Source organism: Lolium perenne, chromosome 1 (assembly GCF_019359855.2).
Source record: "Lolium perenne isolate Kyuss_39 chromosome 1, Kyuss_2.0, whole genome shotgun sequence".
Classification (NCBI taxonomy): domain Eukaryota; kingdom Viridiplantae; phylum Streptophyta; class Magnoliopsida; order Poales; family Poaceae; genus Lolium; species Lolium perenne.
This window is the reverse complement of record NC_067244.2, coordinates 1,859,416-1,882,858: the sequence shown is the minus strand read 5'-3', so window position 1 is coordinate 1,882,858 and position 23,443 is coordinate 1,859,416.

The following is a 23,443-nucleotide window of genomic DNA, read 5'->3' as shown; positions in this document are numbered from 1 at the left end:
CGAGGGGAAAGTTCTATTCCCCAAAGGGAGACACGACCCGTAGCTTCTGGGTTGTTCAGTATATTTGACAAGGGAGCTTCATTGACCACTATGATCGGATGTGCCGAAAAATAGTGGCGCAATTTTCGTGCTGTCGTGAATACTCCATATGCTATCTTTTGGTACTGCGGATACCTTTGTTTTGATGGCGATAAAACTTCGCTGACGAAGTATACTGGCCTCTGCACGCCGTGGAGTTTTCCTTCTTCTTCCCTTTCGACAACTAGCACCGTGCTCACCACTTGGGGCGTGGCTGCGATATATAGCAGGAGAGGTTCCCTTTCTTTTGGTGCTACCAGAATTGGCGGTGTCGAAATTGTGCGCTTCAAATCCTCGAAAGCTCTGTCGGCTTCTTCGTTCCACTGGAATTTATCTCCTTGTTTTATCAAAGCGTAGAACGGCAGTGCTTTTTCTCCCAGCCTAGCGACGAATCTGCTCAGAGCTGCGACTCGCCCCGTTAGCTGTTGTATCTCCTTCAACTTTGTTGGCTTCCTCATTGTTACGATAGCCTGTATTTTGTCGGGATTTGCTTCAATCCCTCTTGCTGAGACTAGAAACCCCAAAAGTTCTCCTGCTGGGACGCCAAAGGAACACTTCGTCGGGTTTAGTTTGAGGCAGAACTTATCAAGGTTGTCGAAGGTTTCCTTGAGATCCTCGATCAGCGTTGCCCCCTTTTTTGATGTTATGACGACATCATCAATGTATACTTGCACGTTCTTCCCAATCTGTGTCGCCAAACACTTCTGCATCATCCTTTGATATGTTGCTCCCGCATTTTTTAGACCAAAGGGCATTGTTCTGTAGCAAAACACGCCGTAAGGTGTAATAAACGCGGTCTTTACTTCATCTTCTTCTTTCAATCTGATCTGGTTATAACCAGAATATGCATCCAGGAAGGAAAGACGTTCACATCCAGCCGTGGAGTCGATAATTTGATCGATCCTCGGGAGGGGAAAGTGATCCTTTGGACAATGTTTATTGAGACACGTAAAGTCGACGCACATGCGAAGGACCTTAGTGTTTTTCTTCGGCACCAAAGACAGATTTGCTACCCATGTGGCTTCTGTGAATATCTCTTTAATAAAACCAGCTTCTTGTAGTCGATTGATTTCTCGACAGCATGGCTTTGCGGTTTGGTTCCGAAAACGCCGCAAAGGTTGTTTGATTGGTCTCGCTAGTGGATCTAAGTTTAGGTGGTGCTCGGCAAGTTCCCTGGGTACTCCTGGCATGTCGGCTGGACACCATGCGAAGATTTTCCAGTGCTCACGGAGGAACTCGATGAGCGCGCTTTCCTATGCGATATCCATGTCGTTTGCGATAGATGTCGTCTTTTTTGGATCTGTCGGATGAATCTGCACCTCTTTTGAATTTTTCTCGGTACTGAAAGTTGATTCTTTGTTTGGCCTTCCAACGTCTGGCAGTACGTCGTAATCAGTCATGCTTTTTGACGCCAAGTACTCAGCTTGCATCCCGAAAGTTTCTGACAACCGGTGGAAATCCTTGTCGCACTTATCGGCTAAGGCAAAGCTTCCTTTAACTGTGATTGGTCCCTTTGGTCCAGGCAACCTCCACAACAAGTATGTATAGTGTGGCACTGCCATAAATCTAGCATATGCTGGTCGTCCCAACAGAGCGTGATATTGCGACGGAAAATCCACGACTTTAAACTCGAGCCTCTCGATTCTATAATTTTCTCGGGTCCCAAACTGAACGTCGAGATTGATCTTTCCCAATGGATAACTTGGTTTCTCCGGTGTGATGCCGTGGAACCTTGTGTCTGTTGGTTTCAAGTTTGCTAAGGATATGTTCATCTTCCTCAATGTATCTCGCATACATAAGGTTTAAGCTGCTGCCGCCGTCTATGAACACTCGAGAGACATCAAATCCCGCGATAATCGCCGGGCGAGAATAAGTGCTGATCGCCCGGTCGAGGAACTTGCTGCGGATGATCTGCTATTGTGAAGCCGATATCTTGTCCTGACCAATTAAGGTACTCAACTGTTGGTGGAGGCATTTTCTCTGCCATAAACACCTGTCGTGAGATTACTTTCTGAGCTCTATTGGACGGCCTTCCCTTCTGAATCATCGACACTGCTCCATTGGAATTAGGATCAACATAAGGTGGTGGTGCAGGTGCTGCCGCTATTCTGAGCTGATGCCGATTGTCGTCTGTAATCGTGGGAGGAGGCGGCAAGTGAATCTCGCTTCTGGGTTCTCGAGGATTTCTCTGTGCTGCCCGCGCATTAGCGTTCTCTGCATACCGCAACATTGCTTGAAAATTTCGACAATCCTTCTGCAAGTGCCCTGACTGTCTTTTTCCGTTGCTGTCGAGGAAAAAATGCATCTGGCACGGTCCGTTCATCATCTCTTCAGGGGACACGAAAGGTCTTGGGAACCTAGGCCCGCTATTTTGCCTGTTGCGTGAATCATCCCTGTTATCACCTCGCTGTTCACTGCTTCTCTGGTAATCATCTCTGTTGCTTCCTCCTGTATTTGTCCGAAAACCTGCCGAAATTTGTCCTGGAGCGTCGTAGTTCTGGTACGTCCGAGGAAATCTTCGCCTCGGTTGATAGTTTCGACCGCGGTCCTCCTCTGGCGACCTGTGTCGTTTGTTGTGGACAGCGTCTTCTCCATCTGCCCATTTATTTGCTATCTCCATTAACGCGGATACTGTCTTTGGATTGGTCCTTCCCAAGTCTTCGACGAAATCTCCACGCCTGACTCCTGCGACAAACGCATCTATTGCTCTCTCGTCAGATATATTTTCTGCCGAGTTTTTAATGATATTCCACCTCTGGATGTACTTCCTCATTGGCTCATCTGGCTTTTGTCGACACGCTCTCAACTCCTCTAACGACGCGAGTTTTTTGCACGTGGATCTAAAGTTCTTGACGAACACATCCTCGAAACTTTCCCAGCTGTCGATAAATCCTGGAGCGAGTTTCTTTATCCAAGATCGTGCGGCTCCACTCAAATGCACCTGGATGCTTTGCATGGCTGTTGCCCTAGTTCCTCCTGTGAGCTTCACCGTCTCCAGATAGTCGACTAGCCAATCCTCTGGATCTTGAAGGCCGTCGAACTTCTTGAAATTATCGGGTAGCTTGAATCCTGAGGGGACTCGAGTTTTCCAGACTCTCCTCGTAAAGCACGGCAAGCCACACATATCTTCGTCGGTCAATTCCGGAGATTGCCGATGATCCCTTCTGCTTTGCCGCGCTCTGTCGACTCTTGCTTGTGCTGCTGTGTCTCTTGCTCCACTTGGCCCTTCAGGTGCTGCCGCTGTTGCTGCTGCAGGTCGTGGACTATTTTGCCTTGCCGCTCCTTCGGGAGGCGTTGATACAAACGCTGTCCCCATAGCTCCAACTCCTGCTACCGCCATATTGTACAATGTTTCCCTTGGATCACCTGGAGGTGGTTTAGACGCAAGGATAAAAGCATGTGTCGCCATATACCCAGCCTCTGGTGTCTTAGGGATGATGTTTCCTCTTGTATCTATCGACATGAAGGACATGTCGAGGTTCTGGACCAAGTGCTCTCTTTCTGCTTCGGGTATGTGTTGCAGCCTTGATCTTGCTCTGTTCCGCGCCTCCCGATGGCTATCACCCGTAGTTCTAGATTGTCGACTTAAATCTGCCCTTCTCCTGCTGGATGCAGAAGCTGCCTCCTTTCTCCTGTTCAACTCAGCTGTCTGTTTTTCCAATTCCCTGGCAGCTCGTGCGAGCCTATATTGATATGCTTGCAGTTCTTCTGGTGTGGCCGTGGTAGCCATTGGTTCTGTGCCGTTCATGGCTCTCGCGGCTCTGTCCCACGCTGCTTGTGAAAGTTGAACTCTATCTCGCGGCTCTGGCCCGACGTATTTGTTGCCCAGGCCTTGTCGCAGATTGGAGGGATCGACGTATGGATTTCCCAGACTGTCGAAAGCCTCAGATGTTTCCTCTTGATCTTCAATGGCGTAAATCTGATGATACTTTGTACTCAGATCTACGTTGGGTTTGGTGACATCATCATTGAGATTGATGAAGACCTTGCCCACTGTGAGAGATTTGTCGATGAAGTCGTAACTGTCGACATCGCTTGAGCCATCGCTTATATATGAGTCCGCGGATGACTCAAACGACATGTCGTTGAAGATCTTGGCGAGTTTCTCTCTTGTTCTGGTGCTGACGTAACGTGTCGCCGAGGTTTCTTCTTCTCCTGACTCGGTTGACGATGCATAGCTTGAAAAATCTGAATCGATCACCGACGATCCCGACGAAATCGGAATCTCGACACGATACGATCCTTCCTTCTCGACGCGAAAGTGAAACCTTCCGAACGTCATCTCCATGGGCTCCGCCAGATACGCATATGCATCCAAACGGGAGGGTGGGTGAGGAACAAAATCGACAAGACCAGCAGCGATCTGTTTACCTCGATCCATTGTGTTGCTTGCGGTTGACGATGCCGAAGATCTTGAGCGTGCCATCGAGATCAGCTCCTTACGCCTCTAGTTCCCACAGACGGCGCCAATTGACAAGGTATCAACTTGTCAATGCCTATGGATTGTAGGCTAGGGTTTAGTTGGAAGTAGAGGGTAAGTAGATCTCGAAGGTTTCAGCCGAAAAGTACTCGACGAATATGAAAACTAGGGTTTGCAGACAATGATTCGATCGATTCTTCGTCCCTCGACTCCCCCTTTATATAGGAGGTGGAGCCGAGGGATTCGTGCTATACAAGTTTACAGAGTCCGGGACGGTTTCTAACTCATCCCGCCAGATTACAAACAACACTTCCTATTACAACTCTATCTTTCCTTAGTAAATCTTGGGCTCCCGAATCTTCTTATTCTTCGGGTATTGGTTCTCCAGTAAACCCCGGGTACCATCTTCGGCAGGCCCATTTGGGATGCCTATGTCACCCATGGATGGAGGAAAGGGTTGGGAAATCTCCCGTGGCGGAGCTTCTCGAAGATGTCGTTGGTGCACACGCCCTACGGCATCTTCGGAAGTTGCGCCTCGGAAAAATTTCCCTGCAAGCCCGTGAAAAACTCCATCTCCTCTAACAGTGTTGGGGAAAGGGTTCTCGTTATTACATAAATGTAGAGATTGTCTTGGGAACTATATATGAAGAATACATTATTACATCGCCATCTAGTGCTGTGATCTTCTACGCCATAGCCATGGAGAATCTTCATCATTTAGCAAGATGCTTGGGTCAATTTTCACCGTGAAGGGCGGAATTTCTTTAAACTTATTATAATCTTCTGACATGTCTGTCTTGTCATCCACTCCCACGATGTTTCTTTTCCCCGAAAGAACTATGTGGCGCTTTGGCTCCTCGGTTGAAGTATTCTTTTGTTGATTTCTTTTTCTCGATTTGCTAGACATGTCCTTCACGTAGAAAACTTGTGCCACCTCGTTGGCTAGGACGAATGGCTCGTCCATGTACGCAAGATTGTTGAGATCCACTGTTGTCATACCGTACTTATCGTCTACCTGTACACCGCTGAGCTTCACCCATTTGCACCGAAACAAAGGGACCTCAAAAGTGGGTCCATAGTCAAGTTCCCATATCTCCTCTATGTACCCATAATATGTGGTGGTCTGCCCATTCTCGTCTTTTGCATCGAAGCGGACACCACTGTTTTGGTTGGTGCTCTTTTTATCTTGGGCGATCGTGTAAAATGTATTCCCATTTATCTCGTACCCTTGGAATGTACATATGTTTGAAGATGGTAACCTGGCCAACAAATACAGCTGCTCTCCAACAGTGGTGTCACTCATGAGATGTCTTTGCAACCAACTGCCGAAGGTATTCATGTGTTGACGTGTAATCAAGGACTCGGGCTGGCCCGGGTTTATTTCTTGGAAAACATTCTTGTGTTTCTCGATGTACGGAGCCACCAAGCTGGAATTGTATAGAACTGTGTAGTGTGCTTGATTGAAAGAAATCTTGTCCATGCACACCGTTGCTTTCCTTCCTAGTGTGCCTTTTCCGGTCAGCCTCCCCTCATACCGAGATTCAGGAACACCAATCGGCTTAAGGTCAGAAAGAAAGTCAACACAAAACTCAATGACCTCCTCAGTTCCGTAGCCCTTTGAGATGCTTCCTTCCGGCCTAGCGCGGTTATGAACATATTTCTTTAAGACTCCCATGAACCTCTCGAAGGGGAACATATTGTGTAGAAATACAGGACCGGGAATTCTAATCTCTTCAACAAGGTGAACGAGGAGGTGCGTCATAATATTGAAGAAGGATGGTGGGAACAACAACTCGAAGCTGACAAGACATTCGACCACATCAACCTGTAAGCCTGACAAAGTTTCTGGATCCATTACCTTCTGAGAAATTGCGTTGAGGAATGCACATATCTTCACAATGGCTAGTCGAACATTTTCTGGTATAAGTCCCCTCAATGCAACCGGAAGCAATTGTGTCATAAGCACGTGGCAGTCATGGGACTTTAGGTTCTGGAATTTTTTCTCCTTCATAATTACTATTCCCTTTATATTCGACGAGAAACCAGACGGAACCTTGATACTGAATAGGGCTTCAAAAAATATTTCCTTCTCTTGTTTCGTAAGAGCGTAGCTGGCAGGCCCTTCAAACTTCCGTGGACGATTGCCGTCTCGTCCTTTATGATGTTCCTGGTCCTCCCGTGCTTCTGTTGTATCTTTTGCCTTCCCATACACGCCCAGAAAACCTAGAATATTCACACAAAGATTCTTCGTCAGGTGCATCACGTCGATTGCAGAGCGGACTTCCAGGACTTTCCAATATTCTAGCTCCCAAAAAATAGATTTCTTCTTCCACATGGGCGCGTGTCCGTCAGCGTCTTTCGGAACAGGTCGACTGCCTGGACCCTTTCCAAAGATAATATTTAAATCCTTGACCATGTCAAATACATCAGCACCACTACGGGGGACAGGCTTCAGACGTTGTTCTGCCTCGCCATTGAAATGCTTGCCTTTTTTCCTTAAGGCATGCTTGCACGGAAGGAAACGGCGATTGTACGGGTACACATTTTTCCTACTTTTTCCCAAATATTTACTTTCAGTGTCATCTAAACAGTGTGTGCATGCATTGTATCCCTTGTTCGTCTGTCCTGAAATGTTACTAAGAGCAGGACAATCATTGATGGTTACGAATAGCAACGCTCGTAGGTAAATTTCTTGCTCGGTGTGCTCATCCCACACACGTACACCTGGTTCGGCCCACAACTCCAAAAGTTCATCAACTAATGGCCTTAGGTACACATCAATGTCGTTGCCGGGTTGCTTTGGGCCTTGGATAAGCACTGGCATCATAATGAACTTCTGCTTCATGCACAACCAAGGAGGAAGGTTGTAGATACATAGAGTCACGGGCCAGGTGCTGTGACTGCAGCTCTGCTCCCCAAAAGGATTCATGCCATCTGTACTTAGACCAAACCATAAGTTCCTTGCCTCACCTGCAAAATCCGGGAACTCTCTCCCGATGTTTCTCCACTGCCGACCATCAGCGGGGTGCCTCAACATCGCGTCTTTCTTACGTTCTTCCATGTGCCATCGCAACAACTTGGCATGCTCTTTGTTTCTGAACAAACGTTTCAACCGTGGTATTATGGGAGCATACCACATCACCTTCGCAAGAACCCTCTTCCTGGGTGGCTCGCCATAAACATCAACAGGGTTATCTCTTCTGATCTTATACCGCAATGCACCGCATATCGGGCATTTGTTCAAATTCTCGTACTTCTCACCGCGGTAGAGGATACAGTCATTAATGCATGCATGTATCTTCTGCACATCTAATCCTAGAGGGCAGACAAGCTTCTTTGCTTCATACGTACTGACAGGCAATTCGTTATTTCTTGGAAGCAGTTTCTTCAATATTATCAGCAATTTTTCAAATCCCGAGTCAGTCACACCGGCCTCTGACTTCCATTTCAGCCATTCCAATACGCTACCCAGCTTTCTCTGCCCATCTTCACAACCTGGGTACAATAATTTGTGGTGGTCCTCTAACATCTTGTCGAACTGCAACCTCTCCTTATCTGTGCCACAGTCTCTCCTTGCATCAGAAATGGCTCGACGAAGATCATCATCAACAGGATCATCTGGTGCCCGTTCTTCACCTCCTTCTTCTTTATTGTCTTCCATTGCAGTATCATCGCATTCATAGAATATAGATCGGTACTTGTCATCATTATCTTCTTCTTCATCGCCGTCTTCCATCATAACCCCTTCTTCTCCGTGCTTGGTCCAAACATTATAGCTGGACATGAATCCGAACCGAAGCAGGTGACTCTTAATGTGTCTTGAGGAAGAGTAATCCTTCTCATTCTTACATTTCAGACATGGACAGCACATAAAACCTTGCTTCGACTTGTTGGCATCGGCCACAAGCAGGAAACAATACTCATCTGCATCATAAGTATAATTATGTATCAGATGCAATCAACTTGCTAAAATTAGTATTGTACGGACTATGTATACGAGAAAATAGTTGCTAACCTTTTAGGATCAAAAAGAGGAGAAATCTTATCAAATAAAATCAAGTGGCATCCCTCACAAACATTTCATCAAACACCTCTTGTGCACATGAAGAAAAAAAGAGCTAGCATAAACCTCCACCTTTCACCACCAAGGAAAAAAATGTAGGGAGATGGGGGGCTGGCCGTGTGTATATATATAGGCCTGGCCCTTTTATCGCGGGCCGTACCACGACCCGCGACAAAACGGGTGCCAGCAGGCGGCGCCAAACCTCAAACCCCTTTTGTCGCGGGTTGTGGTATGGCCCGCGATAAAAGGCCCGGAGCGGTCCAAAGGGTTTCGGGGCGACGTGGCCAGGTCATTTGTCACGGTTCCAAGCGCTCCCGCGACAAAAGGCTTCCACGAAAGCCTTGTTTTCCACTAGTGTGGCCCAAGAAAATTTATTTGTGCAAAATTCAAAGTCAAGTTAAAATGATGGCAACAACACTCATTTGTAACGGAAAATACAGAAGCAATATGACGAAATTTCAGACGAAAACATTAAGCAAAGCCAAGTCATTTCCATGCTTTTCTGCAGTCTTTTTCTAGCATTTTCAGCTGTTGCTGGATGAATTGGTTGGACATTCAATATTTTATGCGCCGCTAAGCTTAGATTATTTGCTAGAGTACACCACTAGCTGCTGAGTTCACTTAACTCGGTTCGACCGAAACAAGAGATATTTAGCAATATTGAAACTAGACATGCACTGATGCACAACAACTCTTCTTAGGAACTCAACGTTGTAATCCCATTCAATAGTTTTCCAAGATGTGGCTGCGGCTATCATTCCTTTAGCAAGTCTTCCTGTCGGTAACAAAGTGACATTACAGTTATATGGCAAGTAGTAAGCAGCCAGTACCTTAGACATGAACTGAATTTGCAAATTATGTAAAACAATACAGTAATGTTCTGTAGCGTTACCACATTAGTATAAAAAAATATATGTTCTTTTCAAAGAAAGAAAGAAAAAAGACATATGATAACCTGGGACAGGCAAGAAAGTCTGAAACTGTATGCTTGATTTTCTTTCCACCAAGCAATTCATGGCTAATTTTAACGATAAGTGAAATAGTGAAAGACATTGCAATGAACAAGGAGAAGTACAAAGCATTCACAAAACATAATCAAGTGCAGATCAGCCTACCTTTTTTTGCTCCTTTACACTAGACAAATAGGTATACCCATCATTTCTTCCTTTCAGCTATATTTGACTCATTCTACATCGTCATCTAAGCCAATTCAAAAGATTCTTTGAAAGTGCAGTTCAACTAGGAGCGGGCTTGGATACCTCAAGTCTTGATTTTTTTTCCTTGATTGGGTGTTGGGTCTTAATTTATCAAGACACACTCTTTCTGGTCCTCTATGGATGGAATTTGGCCCAAGAAAATAAATTAGTGGAAAAGTCAGGGCTAATCTAAAATGATGGCAACAACACTCACTTGTAATAGAAAAGATAAAAGCAATATGACGAAATCTCATGTGAAAATATTGAGCAAAGCCAAGCGGTTTCCATCCTTTTCTGCAGTTTTTTTCTAACCTTTTCAACTCTTGTAGGATGACTTGGTTCGACTTTCAATATTTTCTGGGCCACTAAGCCTAGATGCTATGCTAGAGTACACCACTAGCTGCTGGGTTCACTTAACACGGTTTGACTGAAACAAGAGATATTTTGCAATATTGAAACTAGACATGCACTGATGCACAATAGCTCTGCTTAGGAACTCCATGTTTGACTCGAATTCAATAGTTTTCTAAAATATAACTGCGGCAAACATTCCTTTATCAAGTCTTCCTGTCGGTAAGCAGCGCGCCAGTACCTTAGACATGAACTGAATTTGCAAATTATCAAAAACAATACAGTAATGTTCTCTAGCGTAACCTCATTAATTAGTAGCAACAAAAATATATTCATGTGAACGAAAGAAAGAAGACATATGATATCTTGGGAGTGGCAAGAAAGTCTGAAATTGTACGCTCGAGTTTCTTTCCACCATGCAATTTATCGCCAATTTTAACGATAAATGAACACGGAGAAGTAAAAAAAACATTCACTAAACATAATCGAGTGTAGATCAGCCTACCTTTTTTTGCTCTTGTACGCTAGATAAACAGGTATACCCATCATTTCTTCCATTTAGCTATATTTGAGTCGTTCTACATGATTGTCTTGTCGTCTTTGACTTTTGTGGGTGCATTTTGTCCCAAGCACTATGCGCTCTTTTTGTAGGGTGGAGGCCTCGGATGGTTTCTCCATGCGAGTTTGCAAGACTTGATAAGTGCATCCAGACACGACTCATGCGCACGTCTCACACACGAGGATGCGAGACACATCAAGTCTTGCAACTCGCCTTTCTCATTGATAATGATAATGAAAGATACAAGACTTGTGAGGCGGTTGGAAACAGGTTCCTCCTCTCGCCCCCGCGTGGCGACGGGGGGAACCCTAGATAGCCTCCGCCGCCTCCCCCCCCCCACCCCTCCTTCCTCCTCCCACCGCCGACAAGGGGCGCGGCCGGGCTCTGCCTGGTCGTTGCCGGCGGCGGCGGGGCATGCTCGTCCCCTGCCGCGGCGGATCGGCGCGGGAAGGATCCTCCCGGTTTGGGCGTGGTGCGCTCGCCGGGTACCACGGCGTGCTGGCTGCTCGATGTGCGGCAACGTGAGCGGCGCGCCCGGCGACGTGAGCGGCGGCGCACCTAGGGCATCGGCGGCGCGGCGGACCGCGACCTGGGCACCGGTCTGGGCGCCGTCCTGGTGATGGTGGTGGTGGCCTCCGGCGGCGGGCCATGCCGGCGGTGAAGTTGCGAGATGGGACGGACCAGATGGGTGTAAGCCCTAGGTCGGTCTTCTCCTTTCCCTCTCCGTGATCTTGGTTGTCGCCGGTGGAGGGTCGGCCGGTTGAAAGGTGTCTCGCCGCGTTGCCTCGGCCGGCCTAGGATGGTCGGCGGCGTTGGGCCCGACCTGAATAATGGTGGCGATCCTCGGGTTCCTCTTATGCGAAGATGAAGACCTGCCGGCGACTGGAACAGTGCATCTTTTGCCTGGAGTTTGCTGGATCGGGTGGTATTCGGTCGTGCGCACCCATGCATTTATTACGACCGTTTGGTTCTGGAGGGAGCGACGTGAAGCCCTGTTCTGTGTTGCCATCAAATGACATTCTGGTCCATGGTGAAATCAGAGGCGGGGAATATCATGAATGCCGGATTGGAGGACTAGCAATGGAGGTTCGAGACTCTGTATTCTTGAAGGGTTTGCTTGGTGTTCTGAGTTTCGCAGCAGCAATATGCAAGTGGGGGCGGCAGCACAGGTGAAATTTAGAGTCTTCCCTTTCAGGATGAAAATCCAAGGTCTGCCCTTAACTGGTTGTGCCTGGCAATTGCCTTGTTGAACGCATTGTTTTCAGAGCGGGGACTATCTTCAGGGTGAAAACCTAAGATCTTTTGATCGGGCGACGACGGCGCTTGTACACTGTTTCCTTCTTAGAGGTATCGCTTTTTAGAGAGCCTGGAGTTCAGGTGTTGTCATGGTGGTGGATGTATTGTTGCTGCTAGGGATGGAGCACCGTAGCGGGACTTTTTGTTTCTTAGTTTTATTTTTTATTGTTTGGCTGGGTGCATCCGTTCTATCATTAGGGTATTACGTAGTTGCAGAGGCTAGGTGTAATTGGTATCTTCTTGATATTAATATATTCCCTTTATCGAAGAAAAAAAGACTTGTGAGGCAATGGCCGCGTGAGGAGCTTTGGTGATTGCTTCTAAGTATAAAACTTATGAAGCTTGTCCCCATTTCAGGCATGGCTGAGCAGCTCATCCTTCATGGTGGAGAGACGGTATGTCCCTGATCCCAGGATGGTGGTAACGCGGTACGTACCTTCCCATTTCACGTGGAGCTTGCCTTGCTGTTAGGGTCGAGTACCTTTTTGAGCATGAGGTCTCCGTTGGAGAAACGTCACTCCACTAGTAGAAAATGGGTCTTTTGTTCGGAGCTGCAAGAAGCATTAGTCCCGTCCGTGATTTGAATCGGACTATTGTTAGGAATAGTCCCGGTTTCAACGGCTAAGACGCGCACCCACCTCTAGTCACCAAGCGGGACTAAAGGAGCTACGGTGGGTGCGGCAGGCCGCGAGCACCTTTAGTTCCGGTTGGTGTCCCCAACCGGGACTAAAGACTTTTTATTTGCGCCAAAAATAAGTTATTTTTGAAATCTGTTATAATTTTGAATATTTAATAAGTGTTTGAATATGAATTTGAATAACTGTTGCATACTTTTGAATCTGAACAAACTTTGAACATGAAAAGTGTTTGAATTTGGAGAAGCAATCCAAAACCATTTTCTGTTTTGTAAAATAATTAATGTAACTATTCAAATCATTAACCAAGCCCACGCTCCGGTTTCCAGTTGACGACTTGACTGACATGACAACACCTCTAGTGTGTGGTCACTGTCCATTAATTTCTTTATGAACTGGGAGCAACCGAGCAGGTGCTCCTCTCACCCTAGCTATCTCCCTCGGCCATGACCACGTGCACGAGTAGCATACACGTGTTACTTTGTTGCTACCCCGGCCATGGCCCCCTCTATCCCCACTAGTGGAATAGACCAACAATGGAGATGGATGCGTTCACGGGGTTCGGGGAAATTTTCCCGGGGCGAGCTCCTCGAAGATGTCGTAGGGCGTGCGCATCAACGACATCTTCGAGAAGATCCGCCACGAGAGATTTCCCAACCCTTTCCTCCGGCCATGGCGACAAAGCTCTCTACCTTCTTTGTTGGCTTGTTTTTGCTAGTTAAATAGAGGTTGTGACCTACCATAGATGGAGTTTGCAAAAGAGGGAAGAGGCTGCTGATAGGAATAGACCAACAATGGAGATGGAGGTGTTCACGGGCTTGCGGGGAAATTTTCCCGGGGCGAGCTCCTCGAAGATTTCGTATGGCATGGGCACCAACGACATCTTCGAGAAGCTCCGCCACGGGAGATTTCCCAACCCTTTCCCCCGGCCATGGGGACGAAGCTCCCTACCTTTTTGGTTGGCTTGTTGAGCTGCTTGCGATTAGCGACGCTCCTTTTATAGGCCCGGCGCCGCTTCCTCCTTCGTCTGCTCACCACCAACTCTGGCTTCCTCTTCTTCCTCCTCCTCATCTTCATCGGCATCATCCACGATGAAGCCATCCTTCTCGTACTCGTTTTGTCCCTCCTCTGCTCACCACCAGCTCTGGCTTCCTCTTCTTCCTCCTCCTCATCTTCATCGGCATCATCCACGATGAAGCCATCCTTCTCGTACTCGTTTTGTCCCTCCTCTGCTCACCACCGGCTCTGGCTTCCTCTTCTTCCTCCTCCTCATCTTCATTGGCATCATCCATGATGAAGCCATCCTTCTCGTACTCGTTTTGTCCCTCCTCTGCTCACCACCGGCTCTGGCTTCCTCTTCCTCTTCTTCCTCCTCCTCATCTTCATCGGCATCATCCACGATGAAGCTATCCTTCTCGTACTTGTTTTGTCCCTCCTCTGCTCACCACCAACTCTAGCTTCCTCTTCATCCTCCTCATCTTCATCGGCATCATCCACAATGAAGCCATCCTTCTCGTACTCGTTTTGTCCCTCCTCTGCTCACCACCAACTCTGGCTTCCCTCTTCTTCCTCCTCCTCATCTTCATCGGCATCATCCACGATGAAGCCATCCTTCTCCTACTCGTTTTATCCCTCCTCTTCTCACCACCAGCTCTGGCTTCCTCTTCTTCCTCCTCCTCATCTTCATCGGCATCATCCACGATGAAGCCATCCTTCTCGTACTCGTTTTGTCCCTCCTCTGCTCACCACCAGCTCTAGCTTCCTCTTCTTCATCCTCCTCATCTTCATCGGCATCATCCACGATGAAGCCATCCTTCTCGTACTCGTTTTGTCTCTCATCTGCTCACCACCAGCTTCGGCTTCCTGTTCTTCCTCCTCCTCATCTTCATCGGCATCATCCACGATGAAGACATCCTTCTCGTACTCGTTTTGTCCCTCATCTGCTCACCACCAGCTCTAGCTTCGTCTTCTTCCTCCTCCTCATCTTCATCCGTATCATCCACGATGAAGCCATCCTTCTCGTACTCGTTTTGTCCCTCATCTGCTCACCACCAGCTCTGGCTTTATCTTCTTCCTCCTCCTCATCTTCATCGGCATCATCCACGATGAAGCCATCTTTCTCGTACTAGTTTTGTCCCTCCTCTGCTCACCACCAGCTCCGGCTTCCTCTTCTTCCTCCTCCTCATCTTCATCGACATCATCCACGATGAAGCCATCCTTCTCGTACTCGTTAATAGTTTGGCTAGTTAAAACATTTATTTTAGAAAACAAAAAATTATTTTGGATTATTTTCTAAATTAAAACACTTTTCATGTTGAAAGTTTTGCCAGATTTTAAATTATGCAAAACATATGAGTTAATGCATTTTTAATTTAAAATGGCAAAATGGTTAATAGTTTGGCTAGTTAGAACATTTATTTTAGAAAACAGAAAATGATTTTGGATTATTTTTCTAAATTAAAACACTTTCATGTTGAAAGTTTTGCCAGATTTTAAATTATGCAGAAGTTATTTTAATTCATATTCTAACACTTTGCAAAATATCGAAAATGTGGGAAAATTGAAAACCCCCAAAAGGACCTTTTCTTCCGATTGGTTCCTCCAACCGGGACTAATGGTCATTTGCGCGCGCGAACAGAAGCGCCGGCCGAAAATACCATTAGTCCCGGTTGGTGGAACCAACCGGGACTAAAGATGGGACCTTTAGTCCCGATTGGAGCCACCAACTGGAAGAAAAGACCCTTTAGTCCCGGTTGGAGGCACCAACCAGGACTAAAGGTGTACGGATATAAAAGGGGCACTTCTTCCTCACGAACCGGGACCCCTCATAACCTTCTCCGCCGCCGCGCCATCGAACTGTTCGCCGGAGAGGAGAAGCTGCGCCATCCGCCGCCGCCATTTTCTCGCGTAGGTATGCCCAATCCGCCGCCTCCGTTCGTCACCACTCCTATCCGCCGTCTAATCTCGCGCTGTTGGTGGATTTGTAGTAGAGCGCGCGTGTGCCCACGCGTGTGGGGAGAAGCCGCCGGCCGTCCGTGGAGGAGAAGCAAGAGAGGAGGAGAAGCCTGCGCATGTGGAGGAGAAGCCGCCGCCCGCTGCCATTCAACTCGCCTGCCGCTGCCGCCGGCCGGTGTGGAGGAGAAGCCAGAGAGAGAAACAGAGAAGGTAAGAGAAGAGAGAGAGAAAAAAAAGGAGAAAAAAGAAGGAGAAATAGAAAATCTGATTATTTCATTTGGCACATGGAACATTATTATGAGAATAGGATTTAGAAATAAAAAAAAGGAGAAATAGAACATGGAACATTATTTCATACTCCATTTTTATATATATTATTGCTTAGAAATAGAACATGGCACATGGAACATTATTATGAGAAATAGGATTTATAAATAAAAAAAGGAGAAATAGAACATGGAACATTATTTCATACTACATTTCATAGTCCATTTTTATATTATTGCTTAGAAATAGAACATGGCACATGGAAAATTATTATGAGAAATAGGATTTAGAAATAAAAAAATGGAGAAATAGAACATGGAACATTATTTCATACTCCATTTTATACTCCATTTTTATATTATTGCTTAGAAATAGAACATGGCACATGGAAAATTATTAAGAGAAATAGGATTTAAAAATAAAAAAAAAGGAGAAATAGAACATGGAACAAGCGATCATTGCGATGACGGCTCATATAATGTTGGCGAGGTATATTAAGCATCTGGTGATCACTATATAGATGCATTACTTAATTTATATATATATATATATATATATATATTAACGAATATTTCTTCTTTTAGACCTCCACATCGAGCGAGTCTTCTAGAAGGACACGAGGCAGGGCCAAAGCTCTTGCCGATAATGTGCATCTACCAATTGAACAAGTCTCCCAACTTGGCGAACCGTTGCTTCCCATTGCGAACGCAAAAGCATTTAGAAATCAATGCGGAGTTGTTGTTAGGGACACCATCCCGATCACCGTTCGGGAATGGAATAAGCCAAAGGCAGACGGAGTTAGTTTTGTCGACAACAGTTGCAAAGAGGGCCTTTGGGAATCGCTAATGAAACATTTCATCCTACCGGTCTTGGAGACTGATGCGCTCACAAACGCTATGAGGTTGAAAATCAAGGAGTGGGCTCTTAAGAAGATGGCCACACAATTCCAGACCTTCAAGAAAAGGATATATCAGCATTATCTCAAGGAAAAAAAGCTCCACATTTCACTGGCTCTCTAGAGAAGCAGCAAGTACACTAGGATGCATTTCAGGAGTACAAGGAATCATCTCTAGCTAAACAGAGGTCGGCAAAGAATAAGCAAAATGCTTCGAACAAGAAATATCACCATCATCTTGGGACAGGTGGCTACAGGACTGCCATGCCTAAGTGGGATAAAGCTGAGGCCGTCATGCGCGCTGCAGGGATCAAGCCAGCTACAGATGGTTGGCTCCTGAGGTCAAGAAATTGGATACTTGCGCATGGGTCATCGTATGACCCACAAATAAGGCAGCTTGTACACAATAATGAAACAATTATTGTACCCCACCAACAGCTTGTTGAAGCAATCAAAGAGGTTGAAGAGGGCAAGTTCCAACCCGACAGAGAGAACGACTAGCTCACAATGGCCCTAAAAATAAGGAACACCTAGGACGAACACGAGGTTTTGGACCTTCTGTTCCTTGGAGCATTGGGTTTCCCGAGGATGAGGAAACTTATAAAAGCCAATCTAAATCAAAGAAGCGGGAGGCGGAGCGGTTGCAGAAGCTAGAAACAAGTAACTTGGAACTGTATGGCATTCTCAAGGAGTTACAACAGCAAGTGACCCATAAAGGGACAACTGTTCAGCTGCAGCAAGATCCTGGGTTCGATAGTACCACCGACCCATCTCACAGGAAAAGCAGCGTGGCTTCCACAGGGGCCCAGGGTGATGTTGCACATGTTGATGAGGCATCGATAGATCGCCACCCCGTGGACGATATCATGGAGAAGACAAACTGTGAGCTACACCAGTCAATGAAGAACATATCCATGAAGGTGGCGGTCGGGTTTGATTTAACTTGTGAACCTGGAGCATGCTGGCATGGCAGTGAGATTCAAGGTGGCTATGCTCGTGTCGAGGTGGAAGAAATTGTACCGGGGTATGAGTCACTGGAGCTTGACATCCCTGGACCTGATGGGGAGTCGACACTGCGAGAAGCCACGGGTGCTATCATTCTATCATTCTATGGCTAAAGGAAAACATAGTGTTTCCAGGCTAAGCGCCAATGCCACTGTTTCCTCCGGGGAGGCATCCAGCACCTCCAAGGCCTCCGTCTCCTCCAGCACCTCGAAGTCCACCTCTCCATCAGCAAGATCCAACACCTCCAAAGCCACCGTCTCCTCCAGCAGTTCCAAAGCGGAAGAGTGCTAATACCTCCAAGTCCACCGTCTCCTCCAGCAGCAAGAAAATGGCATTATCAAAGGATCCTTCTAAGCAGACGGGAAGTGCTGGATCTTGCGGGAAAAAAGTTCCCCAGCTCGGAGAACAGGCAAAGCAATCGATCCCCCCGCTCAAGGTGTATCCCGAGAAGAACTTACGTCTGGCTGATATAGCGGGACAACAAGGTCTTACTGTTGGTCAATTTCTGGGCCTCGATCAAATGCCCAAGTCTGATGAACTAGCATGGAAATATGTCCGCGGGAAGCCTCTGGTCAGACCTCAGCAGATCCCACTCCTACTAACACAAATGCGAAAATTGCATGAGTGGTACGAGGAAATCACGAAGGGAGATCACAATTATCTAATGGTGGCAGTATGAAATGAGCATTACTTCCGTGAAGACTCCATAGCTATTAAGCTTGAAGAATTGTTTCAGTTCTTCAAACAAGACGCCCTTGACAAATCTATCGTCAGTTTCTATTGTTTGTAAGTGATTTATTTCTGTAATTAAGTTTCTAGCTCACCTCGTACATTGCATTTATCATCACTATATTCTTTTGTACGCCATTATGCAGATGGAAGATTCTCGAATGTAGAAGAAAGCTAATCTATGACATTGGGTTCATTTACCGATATGTCATTAATTTTGCTATGATAGACAAATTTCCTAAGGGCACAGAGTCCAACTTCCTAATTGTTTTAGTGAAACAAAATACCCTTGGGTACATATTATTTCCTTACAACTTCAAGTGAGTGCTACTGTCTTATACACATATTCTATTTTGCTTACTCGATATTGATGAGTTATGCATGCATGCGCAGATTCCACTATATTCTCCTCATCATTAGAGTTGACTCTGGAAAAGTATATATCATGGACCCATTAGATAAAGACCCTAAGGAGTACATCAGCATGATTTACATGCTTGACAGGTAATTTCAATCATTATCACACTATATCGGCATCTTTGGTTCATTTCCTGATAAAATCATTATCATAGATGTTGGAAAGTGTTCATCACAAAGGTGACCGGTCAATGGGCACCGGAGCTGCGTTATGAAAGGCTCCATGTAAGTAGCTTGTACTAGTTTCAATATATATACCATTATCATGCTTGATTATTTTTTGATTGAATTCTATTCTCGTAAAGTGCGCGTGGCAGCCACAGGGGACCAACTTATGTGCATACTACGTTTTCGAGTTCATCAACATGGTGATTGAGCGACGCCTAGATTACAAAAAACTTCAAGTACGTAAAAAATATTCACAATTCTTTTTATGATGATTTGCTATACACACAACTCATATATTCATATTTGATCTTATTCTTTATAGACCGAAGACAGGTGGGGGGACGTCCTACCACAGGCACGCCTACGACAACTTCGAGAGGAATTATCGGAATTTTTGCTTACGGAGGTCATATCTGAAAACAGAGAATACTATTACCCATTTAACTCCTTGTAATCAAATGATCTCCATGTAATAAAATAGATGCATCAACATGTATGATCATCGAGCTCCCATGGCTACCAACTGTATATATATATGTTATATATATTCATCAACGTGTGCAGTATGTAGTAGTCTGCATCAACGTGTACATAATATATGTATTAGTGTAGAATATGTAATGAAAAAGAATCGAATGAAAATGGAAAACACAAAATACAGGGGCTAGAACCCTAAACCCTATCGCGGACTTTAGTTCCGGTTGGTGTTACCAACCGGGACTAAAGGTCCCCAGCCAGAGCGTTCCGCCGGTGCCACGTGGATGACCTTTAGTCCCGGTTTGTAAACCAACCGGGACTAAAGGTGGGGGCTTTAGTCCCGTTTTGGCAGTCCCGGGTGGCCAACCGGCACTAAAGGCTCTCCCGAACCGGTACAAAATGCTTGTTCTCTACCAGTGCTCTTTCACCCCTAGAATTGTAGAAGCATGTGGTACCCTATTTGTACGTGGCATGCGTCTGAAGAGCTTGGTCGTGGGCTTCCTCAATGAGATCCATTGTGACTTGGTGCTGTTCTTCATTCTTGGCCTAGGCGAGGGGTGTGATCTCTCGGAGTGCCTCGACGCAGATGGAGCGGTGCTTGACTATGGCGGGGAGAATGGCTTTGGTACCATACAGCAAAGAGAATGGTGTGTGGCTGGTGGAGCGACTAACTATGGTGCGCATCCCCCAAAGCACGGTTGTGAGCTCTTCGGTCCATATTGCATTTGGAGGGTGCGCCCATTGGCAACAGAGGCGAAGTGAAGGGCTGTTCTCAAGAAATCGTAGAATTCCCTGAATGATGAAGCGTCGAATTGGGTCCCATTGTCCACCATTAGTTCACATGGGATGCCAAAATGACAAACGATGTTCTTCTAGAAGAATTTTTGCACCACTTGTGAATTTATTAATGTTAGTGGCTCGGCTTCGACCCACTTGGGGATTACCACCACCACATATCGGTAGCCCACTTTAGCTTATAGGAAATGGCCGAGAAGCTACATTCCCCATGGGGTAGACGACCATGTGATTGGGATATTCTTGAGCATGGAAACTGGTGCATGCACGGATTTCGCCATTTTCTGGCATGCCTCACACTTTTGGAGTATGTGACGGATTCTTGGACCATTGTGGGCCAAGAGAAGCCTTGCCTTAATCCTTTGGCCACCATGGATTACGGGGCCAAGTGTACTTCGAGCGGGAGGTTTACCCTGTCTTCTTAGATCATGAGGACTTATTGTGGTGGTTCTTCGATGGTGTCGTATTCTTTGATGGAGGGAGTTTGGATCACCTCGAGGAAAGCGCCAGGTGGGAGATGCTCTTTAGATTCAGCCACCCTGGCGAGCCTATTGGCTTGGTGGTTTTCACCTCAAGGTATGCGGCGTGCTTCCATGCCGATAAAATTGCGCACCATCTTGTGGGCCTCCTCCATATATTTCTTCATCCTTTTATCAAGGCATTCGTATGATTTGTCCATTTGATTTACCACCAATTGTGAATCTCCTTTGATGAGTAGCTGGCGAACCCCCATCGCCATGTTATTGGTGGCATTGAATTCGAGTTGGGTACCATACTCCAAGGTTTTCCCTTCTAGACTTGTGGGCACTACATCAGCTCCGGCGCGATTGAGGCACTTGGAGCCATCGAAGCGCAAATTCCAATGAAGGTTAGAGGTTCCGATCCTTTTTGGCTCTTCCTTGGGTGGCATAGGGAGGGCTTGCCAGTCTGCCACAAAATCCACCAGGACTTGGGATTTGATGGCGGTCCTTCCTATGAGTGTGACGAAGAATGGTGCAAGCTCCATCACCAATTTGGTGATTCTGCCATTTGCTTCTTTATTGCCAAACACCTCTTTTAGGGGGAAAGTGGAAGGCACGATAATGGCATGGCCCATAAAATAATGGTGAGTTTCTAGGATGCCATGCGGAGTGCAAAATAGATTTTCTGAATTTGAGAGTATCTTCCCTTGGCTCCGGCCAATGATTCGCTCGTATAATAAATGGGGCGTTGGGCGCCATTTTCCTCCTTTACCAATGCTGCGCTTAAGGCTGTTAGTATTGCCGCAAGGTATAGGAGCTAAGGCTCACCAGTTTTTGGAATTTTGAGGAGCGGTGGACTTGAGAAGTATGTCTTGAGTTCCTCAAAGGCTGTTAGTGCTTCGGTTATCCACTTGAAGTCATTTAGGCTTCATAAGGCCTTGAAGAAATGGAGCCCCTTTTCCACTAAGCGGGTAACGAATCTTTCAAAGGCCGCCTATTTCGGCGAGGAACTGCACATCCTTCAGGCAGCAAGGAGCTTCCATCTCAAGGATGCCGCCAAGTTTGTCTGGGTTAGCCTCGATTCCTCGCTGCGATGCTAGGAAGCCCAAGAGCTTTCCTTCGCGCACCCTGAAGGCGTATTTTTCCATGTTGAGCTTGACTCCGTACTTACGGAGGCTGGCGGAAGTTTCTTGAGGATATCTAGGGTGTGAGTCTGCGATGCGGCTCTTGATGACGGCATTTATCCCCAGTTGATTTTTGAGGATGAGGCTCACAAGGTGCTTGAGGCTCACAAGGTAGCTTCTGCAGTCCGCAAGCTAAAAGGCATGTGGCGGTAGCAGAAACTGCCGATGGGAGTAATGAAGCTTGTTTTCTCCTCATTTTCCTTTGCCATGTGTTGGCGTCTAAAGCAGGAACAATAAACTTACGGCACCCTGGTTCAAACACTTGGCCCAACGATATGTGCATACAGGAGAAACAAGCTTCATTCCAACGCCCCGAACTCCATCGCGTCCTAGGGTCTGATCACCCTCCTCCCCTTCACATCATCTCCATAACTCATGGTGGTTGTCACCTTTGTGGTCACCTCAATGTGGTCTTGATGTTTCCTCCGCGTGCTACTCCGGCAGTCGCTTCCACGTGGCGCTTCGGCCGTCACCTCAGCATGGTCTTGGCGTCACCTTCGTGGAGCTCATGCAATCGCTTCCGCATGGCACCGATCTGCCAAGAGGAGGAAGGGAGAACCCTCATTAATCGAGAGAACTTAAAATCTGAGTTTTCTGGTAGAGCTTAAGAAAAGAAACCCTACATCCTCTCCCGCCCCCCTACCGGGCGGCGGCGGAGGAACCCTCCCATCCCGCGTAGCCGCCCCTCAGACCGCCGCCCCACAGGCCGCCGCTACTGCCGGCCTCAGCCCCGGCCCCGGCGGCGGTGGCGGCACCCCTTCCGTCGAACGACGAGGGGGAGGAGAGGGTTTCCGCGGTGGCATTCCATGGGAGGTGATGAGGCGCCGGTGGAGGAAGTCGGGCGGCACCGCTGCTTGGCCGGGGCCTGATGCTCTTCGTCGGTAGCCATGGAGGAGTGGGTGGAGCGGTGGCGGCCTCCGCCCCCGGTGGCGGTTCGGCGGTGGTACGCATGATCCGCGCCGCCGTCCTCTTCCCTGGTGATCCGGCAGGAGGGACTGGCGGCATGGGGGCTGCTGGTCTTGCTTTGTTTTGGTGGCGGTCCTCGGGTTTCTCGCAATCGAAGATGAAGATCTTCCGGAGGCCAGTTTGCCTTGATCTGGCTGGAGAGATGAGTTCCGGAAAGCTCCGCTGGCGAATGTAACAGTGCTTCTTTTGCCTGGAGTTTGCTGGATCGGGTGATATTCGACCGCGCGCACCCATGTTTTTAATCCGACCGTTTGGTTCCGGAGGGAGCGACGCGAAGCTCTATTCTGTGTTGACATCAAGTGACTTTTTGGTCCATGGTGAAGTCAGAAGAAGAAATATCATGAATGCCGGATTGGTGGTTTGGCTAAAGGAGGTTCGAGTCTCCGTGACACTGAGGGACTTGCTTGGCGTTCCGGGCTCCGCAGCAGTGGTATGCAAGTGGGGGCGGCATCACAGGTGAAGTTCAGAGTCTTACCTTTCAGGGTGAAAACCCAAGGTCTGGCCTTAACTGGTTGTGCCTGGCAAT